Source organism: Sitophilus oryzae, unplaced genomic scaffold (assembly GCF_002938485.1).
Source record: "Sitophilus oryzae breed Bouriz unplaced genomic scaffold, Soryzae_2.0 scaffold_360_pilon_pilon, whole genome shotgun sequence".
In the NCBI taxonomy this organism is placed as follows: domain Eukaryota; kingdom Metazoa; phylum Arthropoda; class Insecta; order Coleoptera; family Curculionidae; genus Sitophilus; species Sitophilus oryzae.
Window position 1 is genome coordinate 120,045 of NW_022146930.1, and position 22,959 is coordinate 143,003.

Consider the following 22,959-nt stretch of genomic DNA (forward strand, 5'->3'; position numbering starts at 1 on the left):
CCGTTTTTTAAATAAAAAATATTGTAATATTTGAGGGGTGGTTTCACCCTCTTGGAACTGGAATTTCGAAAAATCCCTTGTTATCGAACCTCTACACCCTAGAATCAACCTGTATGCCAAAATTGAGCTTCTTACGTTGAGTGGTTTTATCTGATGACAACTGACAACTTCAAAAACTGTTAACTAGATGAAAAAAAGTGACAGTTTTTACTAATCTCAGCTTCCCCAACTTATCCTCTCCTCCTCCGAAGTGATCCCTACACCCCAGCTGACCTTTCCTCACCAATACCCTCTATCCCTATCATCCCTAATGCCTCCCGGATCCGGTAAATGACGCCTGCGTTCGTCGCGTCCCTTTTTTCAAGTCCGCAGCTGAAACCGGCGGCGAGCAACAAAGCGTCGCTGTCGTCCGCTCTTCAGTTGCCGCCGAGAATCACGAGTGGCGGCACCTAGCGGCTGTTACGGAGGCAGCAGCAGCACCAACGTGGGCGCGCTCGCGTGAACCCGACCTTACAAGTGTCCGTCGCGCAACGTACAGTGTGAACGCGACCTAAATGGGGGACGAATCGCGTATGTGTTCACACGTTCGGGTGTGAACCAGGCGTGAATAAACAGGTAAGGTATTTGGGGTGTTTTGTACTGAGATATGTGACTCGGTATAAAGGGGTTACATAGGGGATGCTTCAAATTTTATTGTTGAATAATATTTTTTATCGGTTCATTCATAATGTAGGTACACGATCTAAAATAATTATATGTATTTTACCACTGAGTCAGAAAGTTTAAAAAATAAAAAAATATACAGGGTGGTCCGAACTGTATTCCGGAAACTTCGGCAGCGTATTCTGCAGATAAAAATAAGTAAAAAAGTTCTTATAAATGTAAGTCCTAAAATGCTTAGTTTCGGAGATACAGGGTGTAGAAGTTTCATTTTTATTTCGATTTTTTCCAAATAATTTCTGAAGTAACGTCAATATTTGGATGGCACTATCGGACAAAAGTTTGTCTACTTTTGTCCGATAATGTATGTGTCAGTGGATTATAAATAAACCCAATGACATTTAAAAAAATATATTTTCTTTAAAAACTAATAAAAAAGGTTATTCTTACAGAAAAGGAACCACCAAAAATATACGAGATATTTTTTTTTATCTGTGAAATGACTTTTGAAATATTTTTTCAATTGTTTTGTTTGCTTGTAATTAAAAAAATCCTGCTGTTTTTTTATTTTTTGCACAAAATTGTATATATTTTTTACTTACGCATAATATAAATAAAAAGAAATATAGGTATAGGAAACTGTTTCATTAAAATAAATATTAACAATTTTTTAATTTTTTTTTTAATAAAAAAATGTATGTTATTCGTATTCAGTTTGAACTTAATTATGAATGCATTTTTAGATGTTTATGTCATTCTTCTAGTACGGTCCGCGCGTTGTTTTTACAAGAGGAAAAACAATCTGGGGACATACTGTATATATTTTTTGACGGCGTTGTAACAAAATTTCTGTTTCACAAATATCTACAGAGTGTTAAATTTTCTACTTAAGCTTCGTTCAGAACCTCACAATTAGTAGAATAAATTAGTGGTTTCAATTAGCGTAAAAGTTTGGTCACCTAATATTAATGTAAGCATTCAGAACATCATAATTAGTGGTTAACAAACTTTTGACTTTTCCAATAATTAAGCTTGATTTTCATGCATCCGTTGTCCGACGATACGATGATACGATATTCATTTTAACATTTTATTGGTTGAATTGAAAGACTTTGATTGGTTAGAAACGGTTAACCAATCGAAGTCTTTAAAATCAACCAATAAAATTAATATCGTACCGTCGTATAGTCGGATAACGGATGCATGAAAATCAAGCTTTATACTTCAAAATTTGCGAGGAATGTCATTTTGGCCTTTGATTATCATCCGCCAAGAAAAATTTTGGTTAGAAATCAATAGTTTATTGAATTAAGCTAAATATTATCCTTGTTTATATATTCTTATTAACACGACAGGCTCAAGAATTAAATCACGATATGTGATTCCTCTCAGAAACCTTTCAAGAAAAACGAGATCGGTTTTTCGGCCTAACTGGACTCCTCCCCAGACCATAATTGTTCCACCTTGATAAGGGTGCACTTCCTGAACATGATCCAACCGAATAAGATTTCCTGGTTCTCTCCATACACTAATCCTTCTCGAATCCGGATGAATTGAACCAAAGCGTGACTCATCCGTGAAGAGAACATTGGCACATTGTTCATTCGACCACTGAACATGATCTTGAGCCCACAAAATATCGTACCTCTCGATTTCCTCTCGTTAAGGGTTGAGCTCTCCAGGGGCGTCTGCTTCTTAAGTTGACCTCTCTTAATCTATTGCGAACAGTGTCAGGACTAACGGTTACATTATGTGTTTCCTGGAGAATTAAACTAAGCTCTGGTGCTGTAAGAGTCGGTCGGCGTCGAGCATTTAATTGTAAAAAATGATCTTGCTGGGGTAGTAATGCGATGTCGCCTTGTGTGCCTTTCAGCAACATCACCACTTTCACGGTAGCATGCACTTAATCGCGATATTACACTTTGCGTTGTATTTAATGCTCTAGCTACGTCGATTTGGCGCATTCCAGTTTCAAGCATAACCATGGCCCTTAGCATTTCGTCTCTGTAAGGTCTACGCTCCATAATGTCGTTTAATACTAAACAGAGTTATTTGAATGAATTCTGGCCAGTTATCATAAAAACATAGCCAGTACAGGTTAAATTCCAATAATTGATGCTAGGTGCTTTTTATACATTTGACAAAAAATGCACAAACACTTCTGCAAATATCCCAAATTTAGAAATAACTAGTGTGAATACTTCGTTTCAATCGAAGTAGAAAGAATCGGCCTACAAATATGTAGTTGTTTATTCAAAACATTTATTTTTAACTTTAATAAAATGATATCCCTAGATTTTTCCGGTGTGTGTATTTCGACAAAAGACATCCAAAAAATGACAGAAAATGCCCTTTACCTGTGAATTAAAATGACAGACAACAAATGTCACGGGCTACATGTCGTTGGACCTCAAAAACAAGCGAGCGGGTAATTAATAAGTCATAGATAAAAGTTAATAATCATAGTTAAAACTTAAAGCCTATAAGGAAAATAAGAAACCAAGATTTGTTTTGTTATATCCTGCATAATCGACGGCTTCCAATCTAAGCAGTAAAGAGAGAGCGCCTAAGGGGGGCCTAAGAGGCTTTGTTCACTCCCACAGTCTTGGTTTACGCTCTGCCCCATTAAGAAATCTCCCGGAAATTGTGCCCTAAAGCCAGGAGTAATGATACCAAACCGTTATACTGAATAGGGTGGCTTTATTTCATCTCGCCACCATTTCTTTGGTTTAGTTTTACGAACCACGATCTTAGTTGAGGTCATTAAGAAACAGAAACAACTGTTGAGGCTTTTTAAAAAATCTTTTTCTATTAAGAAAAAATCATTTTATTTTCTTCTACATATTTTAGTTAATATTTACCGGGTGCGTCTCAAAATTGGTTTACCTCTATAACTTTTTTATTTTTGCTGATAGAAAATCGACATTTGGTATGTTAGTACATGATATAAACTAGCGTGTACCAGCGACTTCGTTCACGTCGAATTAATCATTTATAATGGTGATGATAAAGCAAAGCAAGAATTTCCACTGACACACAAACTGGATAAAATTTTCTCACATTTATGTCAGCATGAGAAAAAACAATATGGCGATATTATTATAACTTGGTAATATTTGAGGGGTAGTTTCATCTCGTTGGAATTTGACTTTCGAAAAATCCGTTTGCCAAAAATAAGCTTTTTACGTCAAGCAGTTTAAGCAAAATCGTGGAAGAAATTACCCAACTTTTTGGAACACCATGTATAATTTTTTAAAAAATTTCAAAATATGTAAAAAAACAGAATAAATTATGCTTGTCTAAAAGTTTTCCCGAAAGACTAACCGTTTTTTAAATAACAAAGATTGTAATATTTGAGGGGCGTTTTCACCCTCTTGGAATTTGTGATTCGAGAAACCCCTCGAACCTCTACACCCCACAGTCAATCCGTTTGCCAAAAATCAGCTATAAACGTCAAGCAGTTTAATCGTGATTACTCAATGGTCATATTTTATGAAACACCCTGAATAAATTTATAAAAAATCTTAAAATATGTAAAACAACAAAATAAAATATACGTGTTTTTCCGAAAAACTCACCTATTTTTAAATAAAAAATATTTTAATATTTAAGGTATAGTTTCACCCCCCTTAGAATTCGAGTTTCGAAAAATTCCTCCTTATCGAACCTCTACACCCTAAAGTCAATCTGTTTTCCAAAAATCAGCTTTTTACGTCAAGCGCTTTAAGCAGGATCGTGATTAATCAATGACCAGATTTTTCGAAACACCCTGTATTCATTTTTAAAAAATCTTAAAATATGTAAAAAAAGAAAATAAAATATACGTGTTTAAGCGTTTTTTCGGAAACTTGACCGTTTTTTAAATAAAAAATGGTGGTTTCACCCCCTTGGAACTGGAATTTCGAAAAATCCCTTCTTATCGAACCTCTACACCCTAGAATCAACCTGTATGCCAAAATTGAGCTTCTTACGTTGAGTGGTTTGAGCAGGATCGTGATTAATCAGTATGTCAGTCACTTAAGGATTTTATATATTAGTATAGATTAGGATTGATTGACGTATTCAATTGTTTTCTGTCACTTCCTGTTTCACCGGAAATGACTACAACTTGTCATTTTTTACTTTATTCGATATAAAATGACGCTCTGAATAGACTGAAATATCATTTGTTAACTTTTGACGTTTTCGAATATGGTTTATTTGAAATTGCAACATGCGATGCATAAACGACAATTTGACTCGAAATACCCAGTGTGTGGTTCCAAATTAATCAAAAAAGAATGCTTTTTCCAAATATGCTAATGAGCCACCCTCTCGTTCCATTTGAACAAATTGAGATATGGCCGGCCAGGACACCAAAAACATTAGACGTTCAAATCTATTTTTCCAAGGCTCCTTGAATAAAAAATAGTGTTTTAACACAGCCCTAGATTGAAATTTAAAATGCAATTTTGTTTTAAGCAAAATTGTCAAAAGTTGACATACTATAATATGTAATTATATTCAGATTGCCATTTTCTATCGAATAAAGTAAAAAAATAAGCACTTTCTTTACTCACTTGTTTCGTCGAACTGCTTGAATCTTGAATCAATTTTTGCTTTTGATCAAATTGGCGTGAGAAACTATGAAGCTATAAAATGTTGTTTCGGGAGAATTGAATATCCGGGGAAGTTGAGTTATTGAATATTATTGCACCCAACAACGTCCTAATTACGCTCCTCTTTACGCGTTAATATTTTTTCGGCAGTTTTATTAACATTAGAAATTAACAAAAACTAAAATAACTTAAGTAAATATTATGACAAAACCACGATTTTAATATTATTTTAATACGATCAACATGGCGGCAGCGTGAAATACATAATGATAATTTCCGATTTCTGCCGTTGAAGCGCTGCGGGCGGAATGAGGAAAATGCATGTTTTTAAATACTGGTTTTAAAAAATAGTTCATATAATTACAAATTGAACAAAAAAAATCGTTGAAATCGGTTAAGAAATGCCTCTAATATAAAATAATTAAATATTGTTAATTTAAATGGCCGGGCAAACGCTCTCTGCCGCGCCTTGCCGCTGTGACGTCACCCGCCGTTCTTCTGGTTGAGTGGAGCCAGACGCGTGTTGTGTATTTTACACAGTTTGCTTTTAAACGCTGTTGAATCCGAGTCAAAATTTTAGTTATTTGTGTTAATTAATACATAATTAGTAATTAGTGATATTTATAAATAGTAATGGATGAGCGAAAACAGAAAAAAATGGTCCAAGGCCATGAGAAGAGATGAAAAGAAAAACGTTAAATTATCCTCTATTTTTACGATTTATTGTTGTGAAGATCATTTTGATGTAAGTTCATATATTTATGTATATTGTCTTACATAGGTATATGAAATTTGAATGTGTACAGGGTTATTCATTATATTTTGACACCCACATACAGCTTTAACTGCAAGTTTTAGAAGAAAACATTAAATAAAAGAGTTGCATTGTTTTTCATAAACTCTCTTTTAAAATTAATTCTAGTTATACAGGGTGTCTCAAAAAAGGTGGTCCAGAAAATAGTAGGTATTTTTCGCTTTTCAACCGTCAATATTTCGTAAACATTTCAAGATAGGTATAGGATATTATACATGAAATATATCTAGAATATCTAGAAATTTCCGAAGAATCCAAAAATATATAGGGTGTTTCACTTAAATAAGTAACTTAATTTTGGCGTTTGCTTATGGGACACCTTGTATAATATTTTCATTACTGATAAACAATTTATTTCCTATAATTTCGCAAAAAAACAATCTTTAAAAATAACAAGGGTAAGGGGGTGTCAATATATAAAAAAAAACTTTCTTTTTCACGCTATGCTCTGGAGTTATTTTTCCACGTACTAAACAAATATTTTTGCCTCTTTTCACTTCTACATAACCTACAGCATTATCTCCATACGTCTCCCTACCTGATCTGAAAAATAAGTTTATAACATTAATATTTATAACTATATAAAAGTTCGTAACAGTAGGTACCTACTTATACTTAAATATGCTTCAGTACTACAAAGAATAAATGTTACATACCTCTCTGTTTTTTTCCTAGTAATTCAGCACCAATAAATTGGGAATTTGTATTTATAAAAGCAGCGAACATAAAAGCATCGACTTTTGGCAATTTATCTGATTGTGCTTTTACAAACGCGGAATCTGCCATTACTTAAAAAATTCTCAAAACACACAACACATACAAATAATAACTGCACAAAAAAGCATAAAAAGCTCCTTCAATCAACGCTAAAAGCAACAAAAATGTCTTACCGGGTGCCACCTAAATACGTACATAAACGGAACACGTCTGGTTGCTGCTGGCCATCGCGCGTCGACGAGAACGGCGGGTGACGTCAGACCAATAGAATACCGTTTCAATTCGCGAGGCGTCGTTTGCGTTATCCATAGTATTTTAATGGCCCGTTTTATAAAATTGTGGTACTGCTTTCAAGAATTTTTTTTTTTTGCATTTACACATATTTATTCTAATAAATTGAACAGTTTCTGGCGAAAAATAAAATATATGCATCTTCCTCATATGCGCCAAGCCAATACATGTAAACTGTTTCGCTCTGCCAGCAGGGTATTAAAATAAATAGAATAAGCAACAAGTTTCGAACAGCTCGCTCATATTTTAATAAAAAACGACAACAAAACAACGTTCATCGGAAATAATGCCAGAAATTAGGTTAATGTCGTTCCCGAAGCCGGAAAGCTTTTTCTGTGAAAATAGAAGTGTACAAATAAACCCATAAATAATAAAGTGTAATTATTTCTCGTCGCGGTCGCACATAGGTCGATGTAATTTAAAAATTTTGAATTAAATTTAAATGGCCAACTTTGAGCGTGGAAAGGCGACAAAACAAAAAGTTTGTTTTGTGTTTGTGTTGGGCGATTGTTCGCTTACAACATGAAAAACGTGCGAGGTCATAGGGTGTAAAATCTGTTATGTATTGTTCTTATTCTGTGCTTTAAGTAATAGACAATATGAAACCAGGAATAGGAAGAAGAGGATAGGAAGAATTATTTTCCTGCTTTTGGAAATTAATTAAAAAAAAAATGGCGCCGGGAGACACGTATAGCCGCCCATACAAAAATATGTTAATAAAAAGTTGGTAGGCAGTTCTTTTAGTTTCAAAGTAAAGGAATTTTTTCAATTTTTTTTATCTCAAAAACTACGACTTTGACTGATTTTGATACAAATATTATTCCAAATCTTAAATTGAAAACCGCGTTTCGCTAGCTACTGTAATTTTGGAGTTACGATTTTTTAAAATTTTTAACCCCCTCCCATACCCCCTTACCAACCCCCCGCCCCCACCAAAAACTAATGGCCAAATTCTCGGGTGCCACAGTATTTTTGTACCAAATTTGGTTAAAATCGGTTTAGCGTCCAAGTAGCATTTTCACGACTTGCGACCAGATGTTTAATAAACACAACGTTGGATTAGTTACAAAAAATAGTTAGCTCCCTACCTTGGGTATTAAAATAAATTTAAACGTTTTTATAACGTTGTGACGACGTTGGACTAGTACTACAGCAAAGTAGAAGCTTCTGCGACGTCGAATAAACGTTGTCTTGTAACCTTTTTTGCTTAAGTGATCTTTAGGTGATTCGGACAACGTAGTTACAATGTTGGGCAATATAGAGTTTTTCGACGTCAGTTCAGGACCTATTCCAACGTTATGCAAACGTCGTCTGTTTTACTAATTCCAACGTTGTTTAGATTTTCTTATTCTTACGTTGGTAGGACGTCGAGTCACTACCTTTTTGCAACTGTATTGAACCATAACCTTAAATCTTAAATTTTCACTTCATTGTTCTGTTCAGTCAGACAGTTCAGTGCTGTTTTTGTTTTTGTAAAAAAAAACTTAATTAAAATGGGACATAAGAAACGCTAAATTTATTAAAATATACATCGATATATATTACCGATATTTTATCCACTCCCTCGTTTATTTAGATTATAGAGGGCGGCACAAGCTAGACTCTAGGATTACTAAATTAGGCAATCTTGCGACTAGTATACTACCTGTTAAGGCCGAACTGCGACTTTATTAGTCCAGTATGCGACTACTCGAACTACTCCATCTTAATCTCCAAAACAACAAAGTGAAAACCGCCATGTTGTTAAATAAGAAAATGTTTCGTTCTTAAAATAGCTATTCCTGCTTTTTGAATACATTAACTTGAAATATTTGACCCTAAAAAACACGCGGAAACAATTTTTTCGACTGCGAATAAATTCTTCGAATAAAACTTCTTTAATTTTAAGGCCCATTAGTATTTTTCAAAGTAGAAACAATACATTTATCAATAAAGTTGCGTTTAACTTTTTTGCCTTGGGTAACGAGTTACAGAGTCGGTTAAAGTGTTTCAATAATTATGATCTTCAAACATCCTCCACACTTAAATACTTTTGTTTTGTTTTCCTTCACTGCCATCTGACATAAGTCTCTAACTAAATCATAAAAATAATATTTTTACTATAATTATCCCAATTTAGGATAAAACGCGACTTAGACGCCATATTAGTTTTGTAAATACAGGGCTCGGTTTACACAGAAATTGTGAATTAGGATTTTAAACAACGTTGCAGTTTGTACTAAATTAGGCTTCTAGCCAACGTCGGTATCCAACGTCGTTTCGACCCAAAAGTTATTCTCCAAACTAGTGCTGACTAGGGTTGGCACGAGGTTGTGCCGACGTTGCGCCCCGACGTTTGGTCGCGTGACACAACGTTGTCCCGACGTCCAAATGCTGCTTGGGCGGTTTTTGAGTTATAGTGTTACATTACAGACAGACAGACAGACAGACAGACACCATGAAAATATTTTGTATTTAGGTCATTTATGACACAAATAACTCATTTTGAGTGAAATTAAAAAACTTTTTATTTGCCGATCTTAATAGCCTACCATACCTGTTGGTATGGTCGGCTAAAAATTATGAGATATCCTTCATTCCACGCAATCTACAATTCATATAATCTAAACTGACATTCTATATTATTTTTCTTAATATATTACATCACAGAATTACCCTTGTATAATCTCCACGCTTTTCTGTCAGTCAGCCTAAAATATGCGACCTATATTTATATAAATGTCGCCCTTAATATTAATTTATTTACAGTCTGTCAGAACTTCTAAAACCGAGCCCATATATTTTCTGGGTTTCCCCCTCTGTTATTCAACGAATACTTCGTATTTGTATACGAAAGTATAACAAAAATAAACCAGCAAAGACTCAAAGACTGCGTGTTATGCGTTTGCGAGAATAATTTTTTCTGTTTGAGTTTGCGTTTTCCTTGGAGAAATGACATAAAAATAAATGAAAATATATCGAAAAGGAAAACAAACAACAAAGTGTTTACAATGGATAAAAGTTATTTTTACGATTTTCAGTTATTATTGTTTGGTTCGATAGAAAAAGAAAATTACTCCCAACAAATATCGATTTGGGGTAATAGGAAATGTTTTAACAAAACATACAGTGGGATAAAAACTTTGTTTATGATATAATATAGATAATAAGTTAAGAATAATATCAAAATAAAACACTAATTCACTACAATACACCAAAACACTTTATTTTTAACACTGGATAATTATACTTAATTACACTGGACTTTATAATTGACATTTTTAAAAATTTCTGTAAATTGGTATGTGTTAAAGTTGTAACTGCATTTTCTATTTTTTTTATCAACTAATGAAGGAGATTACTACCAGAAGAACAGTATATCTAGTTCTGAGCCAGCCTGTATCAAACTATTTAATAATTTTGACAGAAAAGTTGATACAGTATAATAATAATTGTAAAAAATATACAAATAATCGTTTAAAAATAATATTTTCTTGATTGACAAAATATCGAAATTTTGTGATCATGATTAATTTATTATACATTTTGATTTGTATTCCTCAAGGTTATTTGAAGGTGAAGTAGAAAAATATTTTTCCAAGTTTAATGATGAATGACTGTGTATACATAATTTTATGCAATCTATAACCACATCCGTATGCTTTATAAAACGCATTAGATATAAAAAATTATATCAATCATATCAAATTGTTCATTTGATTGAATAGTTCATTAATTTAAATTAGTTCTATTAATTAAGGGTGGAGTAATTATAAAAATATATGCATATTATATTTTATTTAAGAAATTATTTACATAATTAAAGTAATATACAGAGTGATAGTAAATTTTAATGACAAACCGATATACCGGGTGCGTCTCAAAAGTAGCTCACCCCTATAAATATTTAATTTTTTCAGATTAAAAAAGCGAGATTTGGTATGTTAGTTAGTATATGATATAAATTAGGATTGATTGACGTATTCAATCGCGTATTTGAGACGCACCCGGTATATATATACAGTGGTGGCCAAAAGTATGGAAACTTTTTTAATTTGTCATTTATGCTGAGAAATTAAAATATGAAATAAAACGACTTATATAATCGTGACCTACAAATAATTTCCTACAAAACCTAATACATTTAAATAAAAAATTACAGCTATCAAAAAATATATAAAAAATTATGAATATTTTCTTGGTCAAAAGTATGGAAACTTAAGAAGAATGTTTATTAAAATTCAAGATAATATAAAAATTACTAATATTTAGTGGAATATCCCTTTGAATTAATTACTTCTCTATATCTTCGTGGCATCGAATCGATCAATCTCGTACAATCTTTACTGGAAATGGCCGTCCATTCAGTTTTTAGCACTTCCCATAATTAATTTTTATTTGAAATAGAGTGGCTTCGAATTTTGCTATCCAAATGGTCCCAAAATTTTTCTATGGGGTTAAGATCCGGAAACTGTGTGGGCCAATCCATTAGTGGAACATTATGTTCATTTAACCAATTTTGAACAAACCGAGATTTGTGCTTGGGATCATTGTCTTGCTGGAACAACCATCTGAGTGGCATTTCTTCATCAGCATGAGGCAGCATATTATTCTCCAATATGTCTTTGTACAAAAAACGGTCCATTATCCCATCAATTTTAACAAGAGGACCAACACCTGAGCGAGAAAAACACCCCCATACCATTATACTCCCACCCCCATGTTTTACTGTGGGCATCTGGTACCTATGGCTGTACCGTGTACCTTTTGGTCTTCGGACATAACGTCTCTACCAAACAGTTGAAACTTGCTTTCGTCGCTAAACAGTACAGTATTCCATTTCTGATAAGAAGAGGTGAGATAATCTTGAGCAAATTTAAAGCGGGCCATCCTATTTTTCTTTGATATTAGTGGTTTCTTCACCGCAACTCTTCCAAAAAGTCCCATGTCATCCAACCTTCTTCTCACCGAGCGTGCAGACACCGATATTCCCCTTTCACCCATTTCTCGAGAAATGTCTGTGGATGTTTTTCTTGGATCTCCCATTGATATTCCCTTCATTACTTTCATTGTCCTGTTGCACAACTTTCTTGGTCTTCCTGACTTAAAAGCTGTTGAAACGTTTCCTGTTTTATTAAATTTACGAATTATTTTCGAAACGGTGCCTTTTAAAATGTTTAAATTTTTACTTATTTGAATTTGTTTATAACCGCTCTTGTATAATTCAACTATTTTATTTTTTAAATCCGTAGAGAAATATTTAGACTTGGGCATGATGTTTATATTTATCTGAAGCAAATCGTACCGTTTATCAGCTTAAACTAAATAATTTTAATGTATTTATTTATGGTTTCCATACTTTTGGCCACAAGAAATCTTGTTCTCCTACAAAAACTGCTAAACAGATTTTTTTCGCTGTGTAATTTTTGGAATACTTTTATTTGCTGATAAGCTGTTTATTTATATTCCTGAGAGTTTAAGCATAGCAATATTTTCTGTGATATTTTAAAAAGTAAAAAGTTTCCATACTTTTGGCCACCACTGTATATATATATATATATATATATATATATATATATATATATATATATATATATATATATATATATATATATATATATATATATATATATATATATATATATATATATATATATATATATATATATATATTTCTATATTTTAATTTGCATTTATTTTTTCTGCAAAACCACACACATTTTAAAGCAACTCTTCCTGGGAAAATACGAATTAACATAATCATATCAATTTATATTGAAATAGATAAATTAAGGAATAACTTACGATTATATTTCATTACTAGAATTATATATGAGGAAAAAGAAAAGTTTGAAAGCGATTTATCTATTCTTTATATGGAGTTATGTCAAAATATCCGGATTTCTGGAAAGTTCACCCAGAAGAGAATTTATTGCTAAAGTTTCATGATAACAAGTCTAGATTTATTACGCTTCATACGAGGTAAATGAAAAAGTTTCTACGAGTGGTAGTATTTAACGAAAACCAAGAATAATATTCAATAAAATTGTCCCGAGATAAAAATATTTTTGAGATAATCTAGATGAAATTTCAAACGGTCATATAGCCTGCTTCAGGGCAAAATATACACTTAATCAGTGGCATGGGTGTTTCAATTTTATTATTCCCATAGATACTGTATCGATTTCATCTCACGTAGGTGGTGAACTGTATGATCGAAAACATCATTCAGCCGATTGAAAAGCTCAGATTATTTTTTTAAACAAACAGTCAATAACAGCGTCGTTTTTTCATTATATTTTTTCAGTTCGTTAGTTCATTTTTAGCAAATTGCTTTATAGTTTAATTAAAATATTTATAATTGTGCCATCCATATACAGGGTGGCGCCTCTCAGGTAGCTGTTATTGAAATTTAAAATTTACTCTTCATTTTCACAAATGTGTGGAAAAGTTCCCGAACGAAGCTTGCCACTGATCCGGGGGCTTGTTCCCGCCAAATTTTGACGTATGCCGGCGGCTCTCAGAGTTTTAGAATGTTTTTCCACGTTTTTGTTTGTATTTATTTTTATTCCTGGTGACCCGGATAACGGCGAATGCTCTTTTACAAGAAAAATAAATATTTTTAGGATCGAGTAGGCTGGGCTTGTAGCGTTTTATTTTTCTTTTTATAAAATTCCAAATTTTAATATTGCTGGCGCCATCTATTCGCTAGATGTTAAACTTCATTCAGTACAGGTAGCGGTTCCTTTCCATAAAAACAAATTTCATTCAGTATAGACGATAGAGTTCACTTAATTGCCTTTGGTCATATGACCTGTCAATTGGAAGACTTCCGTTTTGCGAAAAGGAGGAAGGAGGTTTTTTCCGAGAGAAGGAGATCAGAAAAAGACGCGTGGTTCAGCGTCCGACGAATCTCAGAGAAAAAGGGCTTTCTGAAACACTTTTCCTAACAGTAAAGGCACGGGTATCCAAAAGTGGAGATTTGAAATCCTGTAGAATATACTGTTCAGAGCCTAGTTCGTGTTTTTTGGCCTTTTCCTGGAATAAGATCACAGTAAGTGTATCTACCATTTTGTATCGCCATGTCTAACTAAATTTTATTTCAGTTATTCCGTTTTTTATTTATTTTGATAATGTTTGATTGTGCATTACTGGTTTGGATCAGCATATAGTTTGGCTATATTTTGGAATGTGTACAGCTGATTTTCAGACCGTAAGTTATTTTTTTTGATATTCGGTGACTGTTCTGAGAGTTTTTTTATAGAGAACTGGCGTATAAGAAATTGACGTATAAGTAATTGGCATATGAGTAACCACTTTTGAGACAGTATTTATGACTCTACATTTATTCTACTGATATCGAAGACTCCTGCTACTATCGAAGAGTCTACATCCACTTCCGTTAGTCTGGAGACTGCCTGCCTATCTGTTCACTACGTCATAAATTAAAAAAAAAATACAGATAAGTTCTAAGTTCAACACACAAGGTATTCCCTAAATTTTTTTTACTTTGAGATAATATTTTGAATATCTCTGTAAATTGTTGTCATTTATTCCATATATTATAGTCAAAATTTACCTTTTAGTTAACATTATAAGTCATGCTTTGTCCTTAACGGTACGTTTTACTTCAGTATGATCTTTTATGTGAGAATCGCTAACACGGATTCATTTTTGAAGGTTATTGTACACGATTTGTTTCGAAACATCATCGTATTGGTACTTACATAAATTTCACCTGTTTATATATTACGTAGTATAGTATACTGAAGAGAACTTTAACTAAATTTGAGTTTACTTAAAGCAACTAACGATTTCATTGGGATAATTGAAACTGGGTTTAAACTGATTGATAATTGTGTTCGTTTTTAAATAAATGTTCAACGTAGGATAGTTATATCTGACTTTTATTCTTGATGAACATAATAGACCCTTATTGCTGTTGATTATTTTATTTTAGCTATTTCATGATCAAATTTTCTTACTGGTTTCTTACTTTACCTTTTCATACCCAAAGTAAGTGGCGCCCTTTTTACTGTCTTTGACCATTACTATTTGAATACTTAACATTAATTTTAGAATCTTTGCAGCCTATACATTATTACTTTTATTTTATTATTTAACAACATTATTAAGTCACCACAGGTCACAAGCCTTACCTACGAACCCAGCTCTCCTCTAACCCTGAGCAACGGATACCTTTTTCTTTCTGTTTGAGTGATGACAGAAAAAGTCGTCACAGGCTTCGGTTTCGAAAAATGTTTGCAGAGGATTTAAATAAATTTGGCGTTGTCCTTCATTTGGGTCGAATAAAAAAAGGCAGATGAAATTTATTTGGCCACGTAGATACAGGAATACTGTCTGAAGACATAGAGGGTTTCTTATACAGGGTGGGTCAAATTTAACGCTTTTAAAGGGAAACACTTTTTTTCTATAGGAGATAGACGAAAAGTAATATCGGTGTCTGTAGCTCAATTTGTATCAAAAACATGATGGTGAAAATCGCACATTGATATCTGTTGCCGTTTCGGAGTTACGGGGTGTTTTTTAAAAATGTGAATTTTTAACAAATCGCTGTAACTTTTTCGCTATGGAAAATTTTGTATTTCTATGAAAACGCTTCCAAAGCACCTTTTTACGTAGAATTTAATGGGTTAAATTTTTTAAAATTAATAATTTAAGAGTTATAAACAAAAAAAATATTTTTTTATTTGGGACACCCTGTATATTTTTAATTAACTGAAAAGAATTTAAAATAACTTTTCCAAAAATATAGCACACTTGATATTTTGTTATAATCCCCTTCGAAATACGGAATTTTTAAAAGTTTACCACTTTTAACTAGTATAGGCTTTGGACCCCTTATTGATGATCTGCCTCGAATTACTATACTAATAGAACTCGAAAACATATATTCCAGCAAGACGAGGCACCGTCTCAGAACGCTAAAGTTAACAGCAAATTTTTGCAGCCAATTTTAAGAATAATTAACCTAAGCTAACCAAGATCCCAGCCGTTGGCCATCGAGGCCGCCACTTAGTGCCTATGAATTTTTATCTTTGCGGAAGAACAAAGGTTCTTATTTTTAATTTGCCCGTATAATCTTAAACAAGAATTAGAAATACTTAGCAGTTATGAGAGGGTATCTTTCACCCCCACTAAGTTAATGACTTCCACGAGAAATGTTCAAAAACGGCCCTGTCAGTCCATAACAGAAGTCGGTTGATATGTCGAACACCTGCAGCAAAATCTCATTTGGTTTGGTATTTATTTTTATTGTTATTAGATATAGTTTAAATGTGTTGATGTTGGTTAAATATAGTTTAAATTGTTATAAAATTCTGCATCTCTCATTGTAAATATTATTTTCGTTTTAATTGATGCTCACAACTAAATTTACAAACACTTTACATTTACATTCACAAATTTTTATAAACTCTATATCTCGAAGAGGAATCGAGCAAAATATCAAGTGTGCTATATTTTTGGAAAGGTAATTTTAAGTTCTTTTCACCTAATTAAAAATATACAGGGTGTTCCATATAAAAAATCAAATTTTTTGTTGATAATTCTTAAATTATTAATTTTAAAATAGTTATAGTTAAACCATTAAATTCTACGTAAAAAGGTGCTTCGGAAATGTTTTCATAAAAATACAATATTTTTCATAGCAAAAGAGTTACAGCGATTTGTTAAAAATGCACATTTTTCAAAAACACCCGTTAACTCCGAAACAATAACATTGATAAAAATTGAGCTCCAGACACCGATATTAGTTTTCGTCCATCTCGTATAGAAAAGGGTGTTTCCCTTTAAAATCGACCAATTTGATCCACCCTGTACAGGCTCGATCGATATCTGTTACCGTTTAGGAGTTACGAGGTGTTTTTCAAAAATGTGCATTTTTAACAAATCGCTGTAACTTTTTTGCTATTGTAGTGTAACAACTCAAATTCGTCAACAAAGTTGAAAGGTAATATTTTGACCAACTCTATAACAAGAAATTTAAATGAAAGAAAGGAACCTACATTGTGTTAAATATTTTTTTTATTGTGATTACCTCGGATGCGCCTCGCAATATTTTGGGAAATTTGAAGAGAATAGGTTATGTAAATAAAACGCTAAATTTGTAAATAGCCCTACTTATTTTATTAAATGAAATGAAAGGATTGCCGTACTCTGCCTGGAATTGACATGTACAAGAGCACGGCAGAGAAAACCATGATCACTATTCCAGAGAATCTAACTATGCTGTCCTGAACTTTAATAAAAGAGAAATAATAATATAGAAACTGTCCTCATACCTAGGTTTATAGTTTAATACATTCAAAACATGCCACATTTATATCGTTCAAAACTGAAGAGGTTTTTGTTAGTTTAACGGGTCCCCACCCGTAGGTACGAAGTCCCTTGTTGGGGAATCGACGCTAAAGTTGAAGGATTTGTGCCAATATCTTTAGAAATTATATATATTAGAATCTTTATAAATTATTCTATTTATTGTTTTTGTTTGCCCTTTTGCGAGCTAAGATATTCGCCCATGCACGGTCGAAAATTGTTAGTACACTCAACAAGGCCCTTATTCTCACAAACCATAAACATCGGCACGAAGGAACAGTAAACGATTTTATTTAGATTACTTTTAAACTGAAATTATTTACAGCATAAATAGATTCCATTAAATACATACACATGTTATATATTGTCTTTGTCAGATCAAATGAATAAGGAAAAGCTTTAGAACAGAATTACAACAAGAAAACAAAATAATATGATTAGTTAACATTAGTTAAATAACGAGAAAATATTTACTTTACCTTTAATAACCATAGATTTAGGAAGAACAGATATCACATTATGCATTTTAACCCGATCAAACATTCGGAGGTTGACTACGTACTGTAAAAATCAACTGAGATAGAGAAGGCGACATTGCCACATATCAAATTTGCACCTATCTACTTAGTTTGATTTGCAGAAAAGGTGACTTTAAAACCTTCACCGGATATCAATAAATCTCAATTTCTTAATTAAATTAATAGTTTATTTTTAAAGAAGCATGCGTAATAATATGGTTATTAACCAGAGGATATATGCGTTACTATTAAAAGACATGTTTACTGTTTAATGTGCTGAAACGTCTAGAACTATTGGCAACGTCGCTGCTAGTCTTCCAGAATGAAATGAGCCGTCCGTCCCACCACCCCTTGCGACGGCCCACTACCCATGGTCAGCGTACTACGTTTAGCTTACGGTGTGTTTGAAGTCGGAATCAAGTCCGAAGTGAACTTTTCAGTGTTTTTCAGTAGTTTTTGTTTTTGTTTAATGTACTTTTGAATCTGCGAATTTTCAATATGGTACGACAGTGTCAAATGTGTGGACAAATAAGCTCAAATTACCCGAATTTGTCTTTTCACAGGTAGGTATTGTTTCCGCCGCGCCGTAATCGTACATAGGCGTCCCACAAGGGAGCCTCTCACAATTAAAATAATTTCTAATTATATTTGTTGAATTTTGATCTATTAAAACAAGAACGTAGTAGCCGGTAATTGAATTATAATTCGTCTCAATTACTACCTAACTGTTGTAGATCATAACAAATTTGAATATAAACGTTACATTTGAAACTTTATTATAAGCCAGAAAGTGACATTTTTTTCTTAAAATTGCGTCCTATTTTGGTCATTATATACGATATTCTAAAGGAATTTTGCTCATTAAATAAACAAAGGTGTTTACCCGACCTTTTTTACATTTTATTGCTTTATTATATCTGCCCCTTCGGCCTTGTTTAGACAATTTTTTACCACCTTCTTCCTAGAGTTATTTGTACGGTGAGTTTAACTTTTTTTAGAATGGGACGAACTGTAAATAATTCTTAGGCTACTAGTTTTATACATATCTATATAGAGAGCGACCCATGCCTCCAAAAAAGCTTTTTACCTATTACGTTTTTGGTTTGTGATTTTTATTTCAATTTTTTACATAAGATGGGGGCCATTGTAACGCACATTTTCAAAATATTTTTGTCAATACACAGGATGATTCAAACCGTAATACATATGCTTAATACAGTTCATGAAGATTAGGACATTTAACTAAAATTTAATTATCTGATGAAGCTACCTTTAAAAGTAATGGATTTGTAAATAAACGTAATAGGTATTCATTATTATGCGACAGAAATCCCATACTGTAGCACACAGATTTTATACTTTTAATGATAAATGCCTTCTATTGCGAGACTGAAAGGCAATTGCCTCGTATCAGAGCCATCATAATACAAGAAGAAGACCGAAAGTCAAATCTTGTCTTATATTTAAAAAAAAAAACACAATTTTCTCATTAAATATTGAGTATAGGAAGTTATTAATAAAATACAAGATTAAACAACTATTACACAGTACTTCACAGGAAGCTATCGATTGCGAACTAACTAAATCGTTACTAATTGGGTACTAATTTTGAAAAGTTCTTTTTAAGATAAAAAATGGTAAAACTAAAACCTAAACTATCATTTGAGATTAAATGGGAAGTTCTAAATAATGTTGCCTATTCTAAACAAGAAAAATTTATTTATAAGTTAAGTTTTATAACATTCCTAATTAAATTTGGGCGAAAAGAATATTTCTGTTTGCTGTAGGTAATTTTCTCAGGGAAAATACGTAAATAAAAATTACTTTTTAAGTCAAAAAAAGTCAAAACGACAAGTTATTCCAAAAAAGGACTGTCCTTTTCAAAAAAAGGACAAGTGGCAACCCTAGGTATTTCTGGAATGGAAATTTAATGGCAAATCTACAACTTTGGTTTGAAAATATGTTCCGGCCACCTGTGTTTACAAAAATGTCTAATATGTGCCTAAATGCCTCCATATTCTGAAAAAAAATTGAAAGAAAAGTCACCAACCACAAACCTAATATAGAACTGTTTCTGAAGCCTGAGTCACCCTGTAAATATTCAAATGTAACTGAAAGTTTATATAGAAGTAACTGAGAGTGAAGTAACAAGTTTAAATTATAAATCGACGTTGGAGTAATTTTCGAAAACTACTAACGTTTCAACATAAGTGTATGTGGGATATTAATTGTATTATTATATTAGACCTTATAACAAAACTCATCTGACGAAAAAGTGTTAATGTAATATATTAATATGGAGTAAAAATTTTACTAATTAATTTACTTTTAGTTTACTAATTAAATTCGTTCCATAAAACGATACGCCACTGGCCATTAGAACAATCCCAAATGCGCCTAGTTGCCGGGGTCGGAAATTTTAGACTTCTCTGTCTCTTCTGTCCTTGTTTGACACATTGGAATGTTTGATACACTACCAACGAGTATTTATGAATGAGATGATCGGTCTATCTTTATAATGTCTTTGTTAATAACATTCTTTGTCACAAAACTCAGGAACCAAAATAACACCACGGCGTCTCGAATGGTAGTCTAAAAGCTATTATCTAACAACTATCACCTCTGTTCGTCGCCTGATTTCCCTCTCCCTAGTTTGTGAATAATATTTTAAAAATCAATAATTTTGTTTATGTATACAGAGTGTCTTAAAAAATGAATGTTTTGAATTTAAATAAATATGTCTATTTTTAAATAGGCGGTTCATCTCACTATGGAAAATTTTGTATTTTTATGAAAATATTTCTAAAGCACTCTTGCCGGACCCTGTATAAAGTCGCGGTACACATACAATCTACAATCTATTTCGATAAATATTGTTAATGACATCGAATAATCTACTGCAAACTATCCCAAATACGATAAATTTCAAATGACCTCAACAATTCCCGATCAAAACAATTCAAATATCGAAATTAACCACAGACAACCGCACGGCAGGTGTATGTTTTTCGAAAATACCTTCATGTCAGGTTTGGATTAGCCGGATTATCTCTGGTTTTCGATCGTGAAAATTGACGATGTTTTCGACAGCACGGAAAATCCCTTAATTCCGAATTGGGAAATGTATACGGGCCAGTATAAACAGAGCAATTTTGAAATTGAGGTTTTTGGGGAAGAGGGAGTTGGTTCATTTTTAGAGATTATTATAACTTCTACGACGACGACGCGGCGCGGCGGTCTGTTCAACCTAAAAGGACTCAAGGCAAAAACACGTACAAAATTCATCATAGAACTTCAATACGCTGATGACTGCGCTCTAATTGCAAAAACGTTACAGCAATTAGAAGAAATGTTGAACACATATATCTGGGCGTACGAGGCTTTGGGCCTTAAGCTGAACATCAACAAAACTAAAATCAATTGCGCTTCCCCGGAAGATCACAACTATGGGGGCTAGAAGGAAGAGGCGAATCGACAATGGGCATATTTGAAATTTCTGTCCCTACTTTAAAGCAAGTTTCTCGGTTTGACACCAGAGGCACTGTAAGCGGGTTAGACTGATCATTTGCATTGTTAGAATAAGATTTAACTGTGTTTTTACTATTTTTTTTTAAATTTATAGTTATTTTATTGAACTATTAGCAATGTAATAATGAGTGTGATTAAAAAAACTCTATATAATAGATCTTGCTTCGTATCTGGCTGTATAAGTGGGACTTACAGTGAAAAAAAGGTAAATAAAGAACGTGGTGAAAGAAACCCAAGCCTTTTCAAAGATCCTAATGTAAGTGGTATAACTATTTATTTAAAAAAATATGGATAGATCTTAAGAAAAACATTCAAATTATATACTGTCAGTGTACAGATTAATTTTGAATTCAAATTAATTGAGAATATAGCCTAAAATCAACATCTGCGTAACATAACCTAGGAGGCCTTGTTATAAAATAAAAATAATTTACCTACTAGCTGGTGGCTAAAATTTCCTGTTGATCTGTATTAACCACCATTTGAACAGTGCTATTGAAAGTGAATTTACGCCAAAGGAATCTAATATAAAAAGTATTCTAATATAAAATAATTTACTTACCCGAGATGCTTCATTTAAATTGAAAAATAATGTACAGTGGTTGAAGGATTTTTGATTGTGTATATAAACCATTTAGAATAGTTTTTATGAATAAGCTGTTTAAATTAATATGTAGGTATATTGTAGCCAGGTATTTATTTAGAATGCATTTTTTTAAATTATAATTCTTTGTGTTCTTGATATAACATGTTCCTGTTATATTTTTTTGGTATAGGTTCTAAATTGTATATTAAATTTATATACTGTATATTTTATTTATTAAATTTAGTGGAATTAGTCAGTTAATAAAAACAAAAGTTGTAATGTATTAATATTGCTAAATAAATAAATATATGATGAAATAAGTCAGTGTATATTTACAACTCTTTTAAAATAAATTCAGTTCATTATTTATTCATTAATATTTTATTTACAAAAATTTACCTTCACAATTATTAGGTGACGTTGAATATAATACATCTTGAATTTAATTGTCTACGAAACAGTGAAAATTTGCAAAACTTTGCTAATGACATTAAAACTCAAATTCAGAAAATCTAAAGAAAAAACACTATTGGACACAGGAAACATTTCAGCTTAATGTACCTATTCTCTGGTTTCAGCTATAAAAAGTTATAGGATAGATAACACTGATCAAAGGTTGCAACAGTAGTGTTATTTTCACTTTCCATTGAAGTTATTCCTGATAAAATACTTTTAATTTTCGTGATTCAGTTCCTGTCAATTGCGGTAAAACCACTACTAGTTTGTTACGAAAGTTTTTAATGTTTATTAAAATGATATCACACTGAACTGCTGGTAAACATATCAATTTCAAATGTTTTTATGAAAAACTATTAATAAATCAGTAACAAAATCACACCATAAACTATTTAATTCGCATTTGTCATCAAGAAACAATTACTGTTTAGATCAAATCAAAGGTTGAACTGGTGATATTTGTTGCTGGAAATC

The 22,959-nt window shown here is 32.4% G+C and overlaps 1 protein-coding gene across 1 annotated transcript in view; it reads left to right on the forward strand.

Moving 5' to 3' along the window:
- The first annotated feature begins 404 nt into the window (after positions 1–404).
- The window catches only part of LOC115885079 (probable G-protein coupled receptor CG31760), a 204,491-nt gene continuing 181,936 nt past the window's right edge, over positions 405–22,959 (forward strand). The window contains exon 1 of the mRNA XM_030903849.1: positions 405–615. The gene's annotated coding sequence lies outside the window, so the exon portion shown is untranslated. The remainder of the gene's footprint in view (positions 616–22,959) is intronic.